The sequence below is a fragment of the Antennarius striatus genome, chromosome 6, assembly GCF_040054535.1.
Source record: "Antennarius striatus isolate MH-2024 chromosome 6, ASM4005453v1, whole genome shotgun sequence".
NCBI classification, from domain to species: domain Eukaryota; kingdom Metazoa; phylum Chordata; class Actinopteri; order Lophiiformes; family Antennariidae; genus Antennarius; species Antennarius striatus.
Window position 1 is genome coordinate 3,072,501 of NC_090781.1, and position 18,243 is coordinate 3,090,743.

General features: G+C 39.2%; 9 non-coding genes across 9 annotated transcripts; all 9 read left to right on the top strand.

Moving 5' to 3' along the window:
• Window positions 1-213: 213 nt before the first annotated feature.
• Window positions 214-332, top strand: LOC137597584 (5S ribosomal RNA). Its single transcript, XR_011035950.1, has one exon. It is a non-coding gene; the product is annotated as a 5S ribosomal RNA (ribosomal RNA).
• Window positions 333-7,249: 6,917 nt separating this feature from the next.
• Window positions 7,250-7,368, top strand: LOC137597586 (5S ribosomal RNA). The gene has a single exon (XR_011035952.1). It is a non-coding gene; the product is annotated as a 5S ribosomal RNA (ribosomal RNA).
• Window positions 7,369-7,834: 466 nt separating this feature from the next.
• LOC137597587 (5S ribosomal RNA) lies at window positions 7,835-7,953 on the top strand. The gene has a single exon (XR_011035953.1). It is a non-coding gene; the product is annotated as a 5S ribosomal RNA (ribosomal RNA).
• A 510-nt stretch (window positions 7,954-8,463) lies between these two features.
• Window positions 8,464-8,582, top strand: LOC137597588 (5S ribosomal RNA). Its single transcript, XR_011035954.1, has one exon. It is a non-coding gene; the product is annotated as a 5S ribosomal RNA (ribosomal RNA).
• A 746-nt stretch (window positions 8,583-9,328) lies between these two features.
• LOC137597589 (5S ribosomal RNA) lies at window positions 9,329-9,447 on the top strand. The gene has a single exon (XR_011035955.1). It is a non-coding gene; the product is annotated as a 5S ribosomal RNA (ribosomal RNA).
• A 406-nt stretch (window positions 9,448-9,853) lies between these two features.
• Window positions 9,854-9,972, top strand: LOC137597590 (5S ribosomal RNA). Its single transcript, XR_011035956.1, has one exon. It is a non-coding gene; the product is annotated as a 5S ribosomal RNA (ribosomal RNA).
• Window positions 9,973-16,925: 6,953 nt separating this feature from the next.
• On the top strand, window positions 16,926-17,044 carry LOC137597591 (5S ribosomal RNA). Its single transcript, XR_011035957.1, has one exon. It is a non-coding gene; the product is annotated as a 5S ribosomal RNA (ribosomal RNA).
• Window positions 17,045-17,598: 554 nt separating this feature from the next.
• Window positions 17,599-17,717, top strand: LOC137597592 (5S ribosomal RNA). The gene has a single exon (XR_011035958.1). It is a non-coding gene; the product is annotated as a 5S ribosomal RNA (ribosomal RNA).
• Window positions 17,718-18,119: 402 nt separating this feature from the next.
• Window positions 18,120-18,238, top strand: LOC137597593 (5S ribosomal RNA). Its single transcript, XR_011035959.1, has one exon. It is a non-coding gene; the product is annotated as a 5S ribosomal RNA (ribosomal RNA).
• The last annotated feature ends 5 nt before the right edge of the window (window positions 18,239-18,243 follow it).

Consider the following 18,243-nt stretch of genomic DNA (forward strand, 5'->3'; position numbering starts at 1 on the left):
TATGAATACTATCTATGTATCTATCTATCTATCTATCTATCTATCTATCTATCTATCTATCTATCTATCTATCTATGTATGTATCTATCTATCTATCTATCTATCTATCTATCTATCTATGCATCTATACATCTATGCATGCATGTATGTATTGAAGCAAGCTATGTGTGTGCCATGCCACCTTTATATAGGGTTTTTTTGACCAGTATAGTTGCTTACGGCCATACCACTCTGAACACGCCCGATCTCGTCCGATCTCGGAAGCTAAGCAGAGTCGGGCCTGGTTAGTACTTGGATGGGAGACCGCCTGGGAATACCAGGTGCCGTAAGCTTTTTCTTTTTCTGTCCCCCCGCCAGCAGAGGGCGTTTGGAAGGAAAGACAGACGAGTCAAGTTGTTTCATGAGCTAAAGTTGTATGGAATAAAAGTTTGATGAATGAATTGATTGAATGATGAAATGAAATTGATCCCAGAGAAAAGTAAAAATGTTGTTGTATAAGTTAGGGCTGACTAGCAATGACTTTTGTATGAATACTATCTATGTATGTATCTATCTATGTATCTATCTATCTATCTATCTATCTATCTATCTATCTATCTATCTATCTATCTATCTATCTATGTATCTATCTATCTATCTATCTATCTATCTATCTATCTATCTATCTATCTATCTATCTATCTATGTATGTATCTATCTATCTATCTATCTATCTATCTATCTATCTATCTATCTATCTATCTATCTATCTATGCATCTATACATCTATGCATGCATGTATGTATTGAAGCAAGCTATGTGTGTGCCATTCCACCTTTATATAGGGTTTTTTTGACCAGTATAGTTGCTTACGGCCATACCACTCTGAACACGCCCACCTAGGGTGTATACGGATTCGGTGCACGCCAACGCCTATGTTTGAGGAAGAAGGAGGAAGTTTGAATATTGTTGTATGTAGTAGAAAACGACGACTGATTGATACTAAAGAATTCGCTGTCTCCCCCAGCAGCGAAGGCTGCCAGGGGGTTTGCTTTGTGTCGGCAAAGTTAAGTCGAACGGATGCTGTAGACATGGATCGGGTGACGGAAGAGCCGACGAGTGGGACCATGGAAATAAACGGGCTGAGAGTGTGGAGAGACTCTTGTCCATCTGAGGTGTGCGGAGAGGGGAGAAAAGATGGGACGACAGTCGGAGAAGGTGGGTCAGGCGACAGACGACGGGTGATGGCAAAGGATGGAGAAGCGGGAGCGATGGAGACCCTCAGGCAGGGTCGACGCCGGGGAGAGATGGCGAGGAAGACGGTGGGAGACGATGATGCCAGTGAATCGGTTAAGGACCGGAATTTTGCCACAAAAGACTTGGTGGTGAACGTGGAAGTTGAAGGTGGGGTGAAAATAGCGATGATGGCCTTACTAAAGGCGGTGGAGCTCACCTGTGGCAGAGTGTTGGGCTGCCGGGCAAAGGCAGAAGGGAGGTGGGAACTCACCATGGGAAATGCCAAAGGCAAAGAAAGACTATTAGATGGTTTCAAGATAGGAAACTCGAGGGTGGTGGCTACGGAACTGATTAAGGACACAAGAGTGGTGTCTTTTCTAAACTTGCCACTCTATATAACTGATGGACAAATTCGGGACAAGCTGTTTCAATGGGGAGTGGAACCTGCGTCGGACATCAGACGAAGGAAATGGACTGGCACGGAAATTTTGGATGGTACTCGTTTTCTCAAAGTGAAATTTCCTGACGCTATCTCGTCCCTGCCTTATAGCACTAAATTTGACACACTGGAGGGTTCCGAGTATTTTCGAGTACTACATGATAAACAATTAAAGGTGTGTCGGTTGTGTTTGCAACCAGGACACATCTTGCGTGAATGTCCGGAGTTCTTCTGCTTCCGCTGCAAGAAGCAGGGACACTATGCCCGGGAGTGTGGAGAAACGACGGAGAAGGACACAGAGGAGCGAGTGAGGGCGGAGGAGAAGGAGGAGAAGGAGGACACCGTGGAGGAGGACGAGGGTTCCTCCAGTGTGATGGAGACGGACGACGAGGGAAGAGAGTCGGAGGAGGGGACGAATGCCGGTGACCGGGAGAAGAATGACGGTGATGGAGTAGCAGAGGCAACCGCGGTCGTGGAACGACCAACACGGAAAGACGGGAGTGAGATGGTGGAGCGGAGAGGGGACGCAGAACCGGAGGATAGCGGACATCGGAGGGGACGCAGTCGTAGTGTCCTCCGGAACACTGGTGGCTGTGGAGACATGGAACAGGGGGTAATAGCAGGTGATACTGCACACGGGGTAGGGGAACATATGACGGAAAAGGATGGGGAGGGTTTGAGTCAAAAAAGGAATAGAGGAAGGAGAAACAAAAAAGACAAGAAGACATGAAATTGGTTCTACTGATGAGGTACATATATATATATATACATATTCTTTGGAGTTAGTGCATAGGTGACTATGAAACTAGCGTCCATAAATATAAATGGACTGAGGAATATTGAGAAATTTGAGAAACTGATCACTTTGTGCAAGGCAAACATTATATGTTTACAAGAGACGCACTGGGACGCGGTTGTCGAAGCACAAGTGCAGTCTCTCTGGCGCGGACAAATTTTTTCGAGCTACGGCACAAGTAGAGCGAGGGGGGTGAGTATTTTGGTTAATGTAAATAACAGAGACATAAACGCCACTTTCGTAAAGGGTGACGATGAAGGGAGGTGGGTAAAAATTAAATTCACTGTAGAAGAACAAACTTTTGAACTAATGAACATCTATGCTCCTAATGTTGAGAGCGAACGTTCTGTTTTTTTCAAAGACTTATATCGGAGTGCAAGTAACAGTGACATTATCATGGGGGACTTCAATGTCAAGTTATGCATGCTGGACAGACATGAAACTGGACAATTTAAAAACGATACCTCAAGAACAATTCTTAGGAATTTTATGTTACAGCAGGAATGGTTGGATTTATGGAGAAATGAGAATCCACTAGCGAGAACCTACTCCAGACTTCAGACTGTGCAAGGTTCTCTGCGCAGAAGCAGGATTGATTTATGTTTGATTAAACAGAGACATTTACATTATTTTCATACGGCGCATTATGACTTCACTTTCCTGAGTGATCATGCTTTTTTGTTGGTGAAACTGGGGAAACTGAAAAGAGGGAAGGGAGGGGGTTTGTGGCATCTAAATGCTACACTGTTGAAAAATGAGAACTTCATAAACTGTATAGAGACACTTATTAAGACTACCGTCTCACAACCTTTTTTTAAGACGGCTGTGGTGGAGGGATGGGAGGATTTGAAAGTGAGAATTAAGAAGAAGAGCATTCACTTTGCCAAGAGGATGAGCTTCAAAGAACATCAAAAAGAAAACCGAATAAAATCTGAGATTGAAATGTTGAACAGACAGGATAATGTTGATGAAGAACGGTTGGGGGCTCTATATGAAGAATTAAAAACTATTGAAAAAAGAAAATGTGAAGGGGCCATTGTGCGGAGTAGGGCGCAATATGCGGTGGAGGGAGAAAAGAGCACGGGATTTTTTTTAAACCTGGAACGAAGCAAGCAAGAACAGTGCTATATCAATCGTTTAGAAGATGGACAAGGAAATATGACGTCAAGTTTGGGAGAAATGATAGAAACTGTGTACAACTTCTATCAGACTCTTTTTACATCAAACGGTTCAGACGACATCTCAACGAGAGAAATTCTGACAAAAATGACGGTCAAACTGTCTAATAGTGATAAATCATTTTGTGATCGGGAAATAGAAGAGAAAGAAGTAGAAATGGCAATAAAGAGTTTGGTCTCGAATAAAAGTCCGGGCAGTGATGGGCTAACGGCAAACTTTTATAAGGTTTTTGCAAAAGTGTTAATGCCAATACTGTTAACTGTGTACAAAGAAATAGCTCGTCAGAAGATGGTTTCAAAATCAATGACATTGGGCATTATAACTTTGATTTTTAAGAAAGGGGAGAAAAGTAATTTGGCTAACTATAGACCAATCACACTCTTGAACACAGATTATAAAATATTAATGAAAATTTTCGCAAACCGCTTTAAACAGGTCATACACACAATAATAGCACCAACGCAAGCTTATAGTATACCGGGTAGAGAGGCATCTGACATCATAAGCACAATAAGGGACACAGTGGAGTATTTAAAAATAACTAAACAGAAAGGTATTATCGTATCTCTAGATTTCAATAAAGCTTTTGACAGGGTTGAACACAAATTTATGTTTAGGGTGCTGGAAAGGTTAGGTTTTGGAGATCGGATGATAGCATGGTTGAAATTATTGTACAGCACAGCAACAGGTAGAGTTAAAGTGAATGGGATGATTACTGATGAGTTTCAACTGCACAGATCCGTCAGGCAGGGGTGTCCGATGTCATCAATTTTATATTCTATTGTGGTGGAATCTTTGAGCGCGTTATTAAAAACGGATTCACATGTAAAAGGGATTGAGTTACCAGGGGGAGGGGAGGTTTTGATCCAACAATTTGCGGATGACACGACGCTACTAGTCAGAGATTTAGACAGTGTATATAGAGCAATTGACTTAATTGCAATGTATGGTAAAGCATCAGGCTCTCACATAAATTTACAAAAATCGGAAATGCTATTCATTAATATGGACAGTCCGCCTCAAACAGATCTATCATTGAAAGTACAGCCGAAACATGTAAAAATTTTGGGTACATTTATTGGTGTGGATAGTTTAGCTGCAAGGGATGAAACATGGACAGGCATATTAAAAAAAATAGAGGCAGTGCTACATTGGTGGAGGATGAGAGATCTTAAAATTAACGGAAAGGTAGTGGTTTTAAATCATTTAATACTGTCTAAACTCAATTATGCCTTAGCAGTAGTTGATTTACCCTTGTGGGTTGTGAATCGTATGCATGAAATGATGACAAAATTCATCTGGGGGACTACAGTGGGGAAAATAGCAAGGAAAACTTTAATAGGTAAATATGAGGAAGGGGGTTTAAAATTGGTGGACATAGACAGTAAAAAGAAAGCATTTAGGATCAAATATATTAAAAAATATCTGTATGACGATACAGATTATGGGTGGAAGTGTCTAATGGGGTATTTTCTGAATAGAGTGATGAGAATTGGTGATTATGTGCTGTTGATGACATTGAAAAAACCAATGATGGCAGAACTCCCACTTTTCTACAAGGAAGTCCTGTGCGCTCAGGCAGAATTTATGGAACATTTACAGTACACAGTACATTCTTTAAACACGGTAAAAGAGCTACCAATTTTTCTGAATAAATATATCAGAACAGAAGGGAAAATGTTATACAATGCGAATATGTTGAAAGCAAATTTTGTACAATTAAAAGATGTAATGTATGAAGTTATGCCAGGTTTTCTGCCGAACCAGGTAATATATGATGGTGTAAAAGAAATTAATCATGACGCAAGGTTTACAGTAATTTCGAATTATTATCAAACTATATTACAAAGCATTCCACAAACGTGGAAATCATTAATCATATCTGCTGCCGTGTTAGACAGGAGAAGTGACTTTCCTACTTTGACATATGTTCACAGGGGAGAGTTGAAATACTTTTGTGGGATAGTGTGCAAACATTTGTATGACCTTTTTCTGATGAAAGTATGGCAGAAGCCGGCCTCTTTGCCCTACTGGAGCAGGGTTTTTCCAAATCTGGATGAGAATAAAATCTGGGAGAAATGGAAAGTAAAAAGTAATAGCATTGAAGCAGAGGATCATGATTTCAAACTTCGACACAACAAGATTTTTACTAATGTGATCCTGCATCAACTGGACAGGGAGGTTGGCAGAGAGTGTGATGTGTGTGGTGTGGAAGATGAAGACCTTATGCATATGTATGTGAAATGTACTGAATTGTGTGAATTTTTTGGTTTGTTGAAACGCTGCTTGATTGAGAAGTTGGGGTTGGTATGGAATGACAGAGATTCTTGGGAAATCTTTTTTCTTTTTGGTGTCTGGACAGAGAGTAGAGTCAAAAATGCAGAGTTTTGCAGATTTCTTTTAAGCCATGCCAGATGGGCGATTAAATCAAGGCGAAATCTAGCACATTATGACAATAAACTGATTTCTGTTTGGACAATTTTCAAAAGAATAATACAAACCCAGGTAAAATATAGGATGATGCAAGGCTCTGCAAGTTTGGCTCCACTCTTTACCAAAGCCAACTCTCTTTTGGTTTGTAAAAAGGGGGGAGAGATTGTGTGGAATTGGTAGGGATAATAGTATTTTTGTAACATAGTGGGGAATCCTTGACTAATGTCGAAAAGTTTTTTTTAGGAATGTATTTTTTTTGCTAGCATAATGTAATTTTGAAATTCTCTTTGGGTATAGAATTATTTTGTCTTTTGGAGGTTTGTTCTCGTTTAATGGTAAGTACCTACATTATTTCAAATGTAGTAGGCCTATTTGGGAGTGTTGATCTTTTCCTTCAGAAAGGGAGCTCTTTCAAATTAATATCACTGGAAATTTATGTTGTTATGATGATGTATTGAAATACTCTGGTTTTTTTTGATTTGTGTATGAAAACAAATGTAATATGTTTTGGTAAGTTAAGAACTTCTTGTTATTTTTTCTGTTTGTCAAGTATTCTGTAAATCAAAAATATATATTGTTTTTATACAAATATATTTTCATAATAAAAGACAAAAAAAAAAACACGCCCGATCTCGTCCGATCTCGGAAGCTAAGCAGAGTCGGGCCTGGTTAGTACTTGGATGGGAGACCGCCTGGGAATACCAGGTGCCGTAAGCTTTTTCTTTTTCTGTCCCCCCGCCAGCAGAGGGCGTTTGGAAGGAAAGACAGACGAGTCAAGTTGTTTCATGAGCTAAAGTTGTATTGAATAAAAGTTTGATGAATGAATTGATTGAATGATGAAATGAAATTGATCCCAGAGAAAAGTAAAAATGTTGTTGTATAAGTTAGGGCTGACTAGCAATGACTTTTGTATGAATACTATCTATGTATCTATCTATCTATCTATCTATCTATCTATCTATCTATCTATCTATCTATCTATCTATGTATGTATCTATCTATCTATCTATCTATCTATCTATCTATCTATCTATCTATCTATCTATCTATCTATCTATCTATCTATCTATCTATCTATCTATCTATCTATCTATGCATCTATACATCTATGCATGCATGTATGTATTGAAGCAAGCTATGTGTGTGCCATGCCACCTTTATATAGGGTTTTTTTGACCAGTATAGTTGCTTACGGCCATACCACTCTGAACACGCCCGATCTCGTCCGATCTCGGAAGCTAAGCAGAGTCGGGCCTGGTTAGTACTTGGATGGGAGACCGCCTGGGAATACCAGGTGCCGTAAGCTTTTTCTTTTTCTGTCCCCCCGCCAGCAGAGGGCGTTTGGAAGGAAAGACAGACGAGTCAAGTTGTTTTATGAGCTAAAGTTGTATGTAATAAAAGTTTGATGAATGAATTGATTGAATGATGAAATGAAATTGATCCCAGAGAAAAGTAAAAATGTTGTTGTATAAGTTAGGGCTGACTAGCAATGACTTTTGTATGAATACTATCTATGTATCTATCTATCTATGTATGTATCTATCTATCTATCTATCTATGTATGTATCTATCTATCTATCTATCTATCTATCTATCTATCTATCTATCTATCTATCTATCTATCTATCTATCTATGTATCTATCTATCTATCTATCTATCTATCTATCTATCTATCTATGCATCTATACATCTATGCATGCATGTATGTATTGAAGCAAGCTATGTGTGTGCCATGCCACCTTTATATAGGGTTTTTTTGACCAGTATAGTTGCTTACGGCCATACCACTCTGAACACGCCCGATCTCGTCCGATCTCGGAAGCTAAGCAGAGTCGGGCCTGGTTAGTACTTGGATGGGAGACCGCCTGGGAATACCAGGTGCCGTAAGCTTTTTCTTTTTCTGTCCCCCCGCCAGCAGAGGGCGTTTGGAAGGAAAGACAGACGAGTCAAGTTGTTTTATGAGCTAAAGTTGTATGTAATAAAAGTTTGATGAATGAATTGATTGAATGATGAAATGAAATTGATCCCAGAGAAAAGTAAAAATGTTGTTGTATAAGTTAGGGCTGACTAGCAATGACTTTTGTATGAATACTATCTATGTATCTATCTATCTATGTATCTATCTATCTATCTATCTATCTATCTATCTATCTATCTATCTATCTATCTATCTATCTATCTATCTATCTATGTATCTATCTATCTATCTATCTATCTATCTATCTATCTATCTATCTATCTATCTATCTATCTATCTATCTATCTATCTATGTATGTATCTATCTATCTATCTATCTATCTATCTATGCATCTATACATCTATGCATGCATGTATGTATTGAAGCAAGCTATGTGTGTGCCATGCCACCTTTATATAGGGTTTTTTTGACCAGTATAGTTGCTTACGGCCATACCACTCTGAACACGCCCGATCTCGTCCGATCTCGGAAGCTAAGCAGAGTCGGGCCTGGTTAGTACTTGGATGGGAGACCGCCTGGGAATACCAGGTGCCGTAAGCTTTTTCTTTTTCTGTCCCCCCGCCAGCAGAGGGCGTTTGGAAGGAAAGACAGACGAGTCAAGTTGTTTTATGAGCTAAAGTTGTATGTAATAAAAGTTTGATGAATGAATTGATTGAATGATGAAATGAAATTGATCCCAGAGAAAAGTAAAAATGTTGTTGTATAAGTTAGGGCTGACTAGCAATGACTTTTGTATGAATACTATCTATGTATCTATCTATCTATGTATCTATCTATCTATCTATCTATCTATCTATCTATCTATCTATCTATGTATCTATCTATCTATCTATCTATCTATCTATCTATCTATCTATCTATCTATCTATCTATCTATGTATGTATCTATCTATCTATCTATCTATCTATCTATCTATCTATCTATCTATCTATCTATCTATCTATCTATCTATCTATGTATGTATCTATCTATCTATCTATCTATCTATCTATCTATCTATCTATCTATCTATGTATCTATCTATCTATGTATGTATCTATCTATCTATCTATCTATCTATCTATCTATCTATCTATCTATCTATCTATCTATCTATCTATCTATCTATCTATCTATCTATCTATCTATCTATCTATCTATCTATCTATCTATCTATGTATGTATCTATCTATCTATCTATCTATCTATCTATGCATCTATACATCTATGCATGCATGTATGTATTGAAGCAAGCTATGTGTGTGCCATTCCACCTTTATATAGGGTTTTTTTGACCAGTATAGTTGCTTACGGCCATACCACTCTGAACACGCCCGATCTCGTCCGATCTCGGAAGCTAAGCAGAGTCGGGCCTGGTTAGTACTTGGATGGGAGACCGCCTGGGAATACCAGGTGCCGTAAGCTTTTTCTTTTTCTGTCCCCCCGCCAGCAGAGGGCGTTTGGAAGGAAAGACAGACGAGTCAAGTTGTTTCATGAGCTAAAGTTGTATTGAATAAAAGTTTGATGAATGAATTGATTGAATGATGAAATGAAATTGATCCCAGAGAAAAGTAAAAATGTTGTTGTATAAGTTAGGGCTGACTAGCAATGACTTTTGTATGAATACTATCTATGTATCTATCTATCTATCTATCTATCTATCTATCTATCTATCTATCTATCTATCTATCTATGTATGTATCTATCTATCTATCTATCTATCTATCTATCTATCTATGCATCTATACATCTATGCATGCATGTATGTATTGAAGCAAGCTATGTGTGTGCCATGCCACCTTTATATAGGGTTTTTTTGACCAGTATAGTTGCTTACGGCCATACCACTCTGAACACGCCCGATCTCGTCCGATCTCGGAAGCTAAGCAGAGTCGGGCCTGGTTAGTACTTGGATGGGAGACCGCCTGGGAATACCAGGTGCCGTAAGCTTTTTCTTTTTCTGTCCCCCCGCCAGCAGAGGGCGTTTGGAAGGAAAGACAGACGAGTCAAGTTGTTTCATGAGCTAAAGTTGTATGGAATAAAAGTTTGATGAATGAATTGATTGAATGATGAAATGAAATTGATCCCAGAGAAAAGTAAAAATGTTGTTGTATAAGTTAGGGCTGACTAGCAATGACTTTTGTATGAATACTATCTATGTATGTATCTATCTATGTATCTATCTATCTATCTATCTATCTATCTATCTATCTATCTATCTATCTATCTATCTATCTATCTATCTATCTATGTATCTATCTATCTATCTATCTATCTATCTATCTATCTATCTATCTATCTATCTATCTATCTATGTATGTATCTATCTATCTATCTATCTATCTATCTATCTATCTATCTATCTATCTATCTATCTATCTATGCATCTATACATCTATGCATGCATGTATGTATTGAAGCAAGCTATGTGTGTGCCATTCCACCTTTATATAGGGTTTTTTTGACCAGTATAGTTGCTTACGGCCATACCACTCTGAACACGCCCACCTAGGGTGTATACGGATTCGGTGCACGCCAACGCCTATGTTTGAGGAAGAAGGAGGAAGTTTGAATATTGTTGTATGTAGTAGAAAACGACGACTGATTGATACTAAAGAATTCGCTGTCTCCCCCAGCAGCGAAGGCTGCCAGGGGGTTTGCTTTGTGTCGGCAAAGTTAAGTCGAACGGATGCTGTAGACATGGATCGGGTGACGGAAGAGCCGACGAGTGGGACCATGGAAATAAACGGGCTGAGAGTGTGGAGAGACTCTTGTCCATCTGAGGTGTGCGGAGAGGGGAGAAAAGATGGGACGACAGTCGGAGAAGGTGGGTCAGGCGACAGACGACGGGTGATGGCAAAGGATGGAGAAGCGGGAGCGATGGAGACCCTCAGGCAGGGTCGACGCCGGGGAGAGATGGCGAGGAAGACGGTGGGAGACGATGATGCCAGTGAATCGGTTAAGGACCGGAATTTTGCCACAAAAGACTTGGTGGTGAACGTGGAAGTTGAAGGTGGGGTGAAAATAGCGATGATGGCCTTACTAAAGGCGGTGGAGCTCACCTGTGGCAGAGTGTTGGGCTGCCGGGCAAAGGCAGAAGGGAGGTGGGAACTCACCATGGGAAATGCCAAAGGCAAAGAAAGACTATTAGATGGTTTCAAGATAGGAAACTCGAGGGTGGTGGCTACGGAACTGATTAAGGACACAAGAGTGGTGTCTTTTCTAAACTTGCCACTCTATATAACTGATGGACAAATTCGGGACAAGCTGTTTCAATGGGGAGTGGAACCTGCGTCGGACATCAGACGAAGGAAATGGACTGGCACGGAAATTTTGGATGGTACTCGTTTTCTCAAAGTGAAATTTCCTGACGCTATCTCGTCCCTGCCTTATAGCACTAAATTTGACACACTGGAGGGTTCCGAGTATTTTCGAGTACTACATGATAAACAATTAAAGGTGTGTCGGTTGTGTTTGCAACCAGGACACATCTTGCGTGAATGTCCGGAGTTCTTCTGCTTCCGCTGCAAGAAGCAGGGACACTATGCCCGGGAGTGTGGAGAAACGACGGAGAAGGACACAGAGGAGCGAGTGAGGGCGGAGGAGAAGGAGGAGAAGGAGGACACCGTGGAGGAGGACGAGGGTTCCTCCAGTGTGATGGAGACGGACGACGAGGGAAGAGAGTCGGAGGAGGGGACGAATGCCGGTGACCGGGAGAAGAATGACGGTGATGGAGTAGCAGAGGCAACCGCGGTCGTGGAACGACCAACACGGAAAGACGGGAGTGAGATGGTGGAGCGGAGAGGGGACGCAGAACCGGAGGATAGCGGACATCGGAGGGGACGCAGTCGTAGTGTCCTCCGGAACACTGGTGGCTGTGGAGACATGGAACAGGGGGTAATAGCAGGTGATACTGCACACGGGGTAGGGGAACATATGACGGAAAAGGATGGGGAGGGTTTGAGTCAAAAAAGGAATAGAGGAAGGAGAAACAAAAAAGACAAGAAGACATGAAATTGGTTCTACTGATGAGGTACATATATATATATATACATATTCTTTGGAGTTAGTGCATAGGTGACTATGAAACTAGCGTCCATAAATATAAATGGACTGAGGAATATTGAGAAATTTGAGAAACTGATCACTTTGTGCAAGGCAAACATTATATGTTTACAAGAGACGCACTGGGACGCGGTTGTCGAAGCACAAGTGCAGTCTCTCTGGCGCGGACAAATTTTTTCGAGCTACGGCACAAGTAGAGCGAGGGGGGTGAGTATTTTGGTTAATGTAAATAACAGAGACATAAACGCCACTTTCGTAAAGGGTGACGATGAAGGGAGGTGGGTAAAAATTAAATTCACTGTAGAAGAACAAACTTTTGAACTAATGAACATCTATGCTCCTAATGTTGAGAGCGAACGTTCTGTTTTTTTCAAAGACTTATATCGGAGTGCAAGTAACAGTGACATTATCATGGGGGACTTCAATGTCAAGTTATGCATGCTGGACAGACATGAAACTGGACAATTTAAAAACGATACCTCAAGAACAATTCTTAGGAATTTTATGTTACAGCAGGAATGGTTGGATTTATGGAGAAATGAGAATCCACTAGCGAGAACCTACTCCAGACTTCAGACTGTGCAAGGTTCTCTGCGCAGAAGCAGGATTGATTTATGTTTGATTAAACAGAGACATTTACATTATTTTCATACGGCGCATTATGACTTCACTTTCCTGAGTGATCATGCTTTTTTGTTGGTGAAACTGGGGAAACTGAAAAGAGGGAAGGGAGGGGGTTTGTGGCATCTAAATGCTACACTGTTGAAAAATGAGAACTTCATAAACTGTATAGAGACACTTATTAAGACTACCGTCTCACAACCTTTTTTTAAGACGGCTGTGGTGGAGGGATGGGAGGATTTGAAAGTGAGAATTAAGAAGAAGAGCATTCACTTTGCCAAGAGGATGAGCTTCAAAGAACATCAAAAAGAAAACCGAATAAAATCTGAGATTGAAATGTTGAACAGACAGGATAATGTTGATGAAGAACGGTTGGGGGCTCTATATGAAGAATTAAAAACTATTGAAAAAAGAAAATGTGAAGGGGCCATTGTGCGGAGTAGGGCGCAATATGCGGTGGAGGGAGAAAAGAGCACGGGATTTTTTTTAAACCTGGAACGAAGCAAGCAAGAACAGTGCTATATCAATCGTTTAGAAGATGGACAAGGAAATATGACGTCAAGTTTGGGAGAAATGATAGAAACTGTGTACAACTTCTATCAGACTCTTTTTACATCAAACGGTTCAGACGACATCTCAACGAGAGAAATTCTGACAAAAATGACGGTCAAACTGTCTAATAGTGATAAATCATTTTGTGATCGGGAAATAGAAGAGAAAGAAGTAGAAATGGCAATAAAGAGTTTGGTCTCGAATAAAAGTCCGGGCAGTGATGGGCTAACGGCAAACTTTTATAAGGTTTTTGCAAAAGTGTTAATGCCAATACTGTTAACTGTGTACAAAGAAATAGCTCGTCAGAAGATGGTTTCAAAATCAATGACATTGGGCATTATAACTTTGATTTTTAAGAAAGGGGAGAAAAGTAATTTGGCTAACTATAGACCAATCACACTCTTGAACACAGATTATAAAATATTAATGAAAATTTTCGCAAACCGCTTTAAACAGGTCATACACACAATAATAGCACCAACGCAAGCTTATAGTATACCGGGTAGAGAGGCATCTGACATCATAAGCACAATAAGGGACACAGTGGAGTATTTAAAAATAACTAAACAGAAAGGTATTATCGTATCTCTAGATTTCAATAAAGCTTTTGACAGGGTTGAACACAAATTTATGTTTAGGGTGCTGGAAAGGTTAGGTTTTGGAGATCGGATGATAGCATGGTTGAAATTATTGTACAGCACAGCAACAGGTAGAGTTAAAGTGAATGGGATGATTACTGATGAGTTTCAACTGCACAGATCCGTCAGGCAGGGGTGTCCGATGTCATCAATTTTATATTCTATTGTGGTGGAATCTTTGAGCGCGTTATTAAAAACGGATTCACATGTAAAAGGGATTGAGTTACCAGGGGGAGGGGAGGTTTTGATCCAACAATTTGCGGATGACACGACGCTACTAGTCAGAGATTTAGACAGTGTATATAGAGCAATTGACTTAATTGCAATGTATGGTAAAGCATCAGGCTCTCACATAAATTTACAAAAATCGGAAATGCTATTCATTAATATGGACAGTCCGCCTCAAACAGATCTATCATTGAAAGTACAGCCGAAACATGTAAAAATTTTGGGTACATTTATTGGTGTGGATAGTTTAGCTGCAAGGGATGAAACATGGACAGGCATATTAAAAAAAATAGAGGCAGTGCTACATTGGTGGAGGATGAGAGATCTTAAAATTAACGGAAAGGTAGTGGTTTTAAATCATTTAATACTGTCTAAACTCAATTATGCCTTAGCAGTAGTTGATTTACCCTTGTGGGTTGTGAATCGTATGCATGAAATGATGACAAAATTCATCTGGGGGACTACAGTGGGGAAAATAGCAAGGAAAACTTTAATAGGTAAATATGAGGAAGGGGGTTTAAAATTGGTGGACATAGACAGTAAAAAGAAAGCATTTAGGATCAAATATATTAAAAAATATCTGTATGACGATACAGATTATGGGTGGAAGTGTCTAATGGGGTATTTTCTGAATAGAGTGATGAGAATTGGTGATTATGTGCTGTTGATGACATTGAAAAAACCAATGATGGCAGAACTCCCACTTTTCTACAAGGAAGTCCTGTGCGCTCAGGCAGAATTTATGGAACATTTACAGTACACAGTACATTCTTTAAACACGGTAAAAGAGCTACCAATTTTTCTGAATAAATATATCAGAACAGAAGGGAAAATGTTATACAATGCGAATATGTTGAAAGCAAATTTTGTACAATTAAAAGATGTAATGTATGAAGTTATGCCAGGTTTTCTGCCGAACCAGGTAATATATGATGGTGTAAAAGAAATTAATCATGACGCAAGGTTTACAGTAATTTCGAATTATTATCAAACTATATTACAAAGCATTCCACAAACGTGGAAATCATTAATCATATCTGCTGCCGTGTTAGACAGGAGAAGTGACTTTCCTACTTTGACATATGTTCACAGGGGAGAGTTGAAATACTTTTGTGGGATAGTGTGCAAACATTTGTATGACCTTTTTCTGATGAAAGTATGGCAGAAGCCGGCCTCTTTGCCCTACTGGAGCAGGGTTTTTCCAAATCTGGATGAGAATAAAATCTGGGAGAAATGGAAAGTAAAAAGTAATAGCATTGAAGCAGAGGATCATGATTTCAAACTTCGACACAACAAGATTTTTACTAATGTGATCCTGCATCAACTGGACAGGGAGGTTGGCAGAGAGTGTGATGTGTGTGGTGTGGAAGATGAAGACCTTATGCATATGTATGTGAAATGTACTGAATTGTGTGAATTTTTTGGTTTGTTGAAACGCTGCTTGATTGAGAAGTTGGGGTTGGTATGGAATGACAGAGATTCTTGGGAAATCTTTTTTCTTTTTGGTGTCTGGACAGAGAGTAGAGTCAAAAATGCAGAGTTTTGCAGATTTCTTTTAAGCCATGCCAGATGGGCGATTAAATCAAGGCGAAATCTAGCACATTATGACAATAAACTGATTTCTGTTTGGACAATTTTCAAAAGAATAATACAAACCCAGGTAAAATATAGGATGATGCAAGGCTCTGCAAGTTTGGCTCCACTCTTTACCAAAGCCAACTCTCTTTTGGTTTGTAAAAAGGGGGGAGAGATTGTGTGGAATTGGTAGGGATAATAGTATTTTTGTAACATAGTGGGGAATCCTTGACTAATGTCGAAAAGTTTTTTTTAGGAATGTATTTTTTTTGCTAGCATAATGTAATTTTGAAATTCTCTTTGGGTATAGAATTATTTTGTCTTTTGGAGGTTTGTTCTCGTTTAATGGTAAGTACCTACATTATTTCAAATGTAGTAGGCCTATTTGGGAGTGTTGATCTTTTCCTTCAGAAAGGGAGCTCTTTCAAATTAATATCACTGGAAATTTATGTTGTTATGATGATGTATTGAAATACTCTGGTTTTTTTTTATTTGTGTATGAAAACAAATGTAATATGTTTTGGTAAGTTAAGAACTTCTTGTTATTTTTTCTGTTTGTCAAGTATTCTGTAAATCAAAAATATATATTGTTTTTATACAAATATATTTTCATAATAAAAGACAAAAAAAAAAACACGCCCGATCTCGTCCGATCTCGGAAGCTAAGCAGAGTCGGGCCTGGTTAGTACTTGGATGGGAGACCGCCTGGGAATACCAGGTGCCGTAAGCTTTTTCTTTTTCTGTCCCCCCGCCAGCAGAGGGCGTTTGGAAGGAAAGACAGACGAGTCAAGTTGTTTTATGAGCTAAAGTTGTATGTAATAAAAGTTTGATGAATGAATTGATTGAATGATGAAATGAAATTGATCCCAGAGAAAAGTAAAAATGTTGTTGTATAAGTTAGGGCTGACTAGCAATGACTTTTGTATGAATACTATCTATGTATCTATCTATCTATCTATCTATCTATCTATCTATCTATCTATCTATCTATCTATCTATCTATGTATGTATCTATCTATCTATCTATCTATCTATCTATCTATCTATCTATCTATCTATCTATCTATCTATCTATCTATCTATCTATCTATCTATCTATCTATCTATCTATCTATCTATCTATCTATCTATGCATCTATACATCTATGCATGCATGTATGTATTGAAGCAAGCTATGTGTGTGCCATGCCACCTTTATATAGGGTTTTTTTGACCAGTATAGTTGCTTACGGCCATACCACTCTGAACACGCCCGATCTCGTCCGATCTCGGAAGCTAAGCAGAGTCGGGCCTGGTTAGTACTTGGATGGGAGACCGCCTGGGAATACCAGGTGCCGTAAGCTTTTTCTTTTTCTGTCCCCCCGCCAGCAGAGGGCGTTTGGAAGGAAAGACAGACGAGTCAAGTTGTTTTATGAGCTAAAGTTGTATGTAATAAAAGTTTGATGAATGAATTGATTGAATGATGAAATGAAATTGATCCCAGAGAAAAGTAAAAATGTTGTTGTATAAGTTAGGGCTGACTAGCAATGACTTTTGTATGAATACTATCTATGTATCTATCTATCTATGTATCTATCTATCTATCTATCTATCTATCTATCTATCTATCTATCTATCTATCTATCTATCTATCTATCTATCTATCTATCTATGTATCTATCTATCTATGTATCTATCTATCTATCTATCTATCTATCTATCTATCTATCTATCTATCTATCTATCTATCTATCTATCTATCTATCTATCTATCTATCTATCTATGTATGTATCTATCTATCTATCTATCTATCTATCTATCTATGCATCTATACATCTATGCATGCATGTATGTATTGAAGCAAGCTATGTGTGTGCCATGCCACCTTTATATAGGGTTTTTTTGACCAGTATAGTTGCTTACGGCCATACCACTCTGAACACGCCCGATCTCGTCCGATCTCGGAAGCTAAGCAGAGTCGGGCCTGGTTAGTACTTGGATGGGAGACCGCCTGGGAATACCAGGTGCCGTAAGCTTTTTCTTTTTCTGTCCCCCCGCCAGCAGAGGGCGTTTGGAAGGAAAGACAGACGAGTCAAGTTGTTTTATGAGCTAAAGTTGTATGTAATAAAAGTTTGATGAATGAATTGATTGAATGATGAAATGAAATTGATCCCAGAGAAAAGTAAAAATGTTGTTGTATAAGTTAGGGCTGACTAGCGATGACTTTTGTATGAATACTATCTATGTATCTATCTATCTATCTATCTATCTATCTATCTATCTATCTATCTATCTATCTATGTATGTATCTATCTATCTATCTATCTATCTATCTATCTATCTATGCATCTATACATCTATGCATGCATGTATGTATTGAAGCAAGCTATGTGTGTGCCATGCCACCTTTATATAGGGTTTTTTTGACCAGTATAGTTGCTTACGGCCATACCACTCTGAACACGCCCGATCTCGTCCGATCTCGGAAGCTAAGCAGAGTCGGGCCTGGTTAGTACTTGGATGGGAGACCGCCTGGGAATACCAGGTGCCGTAAGCTTTTTC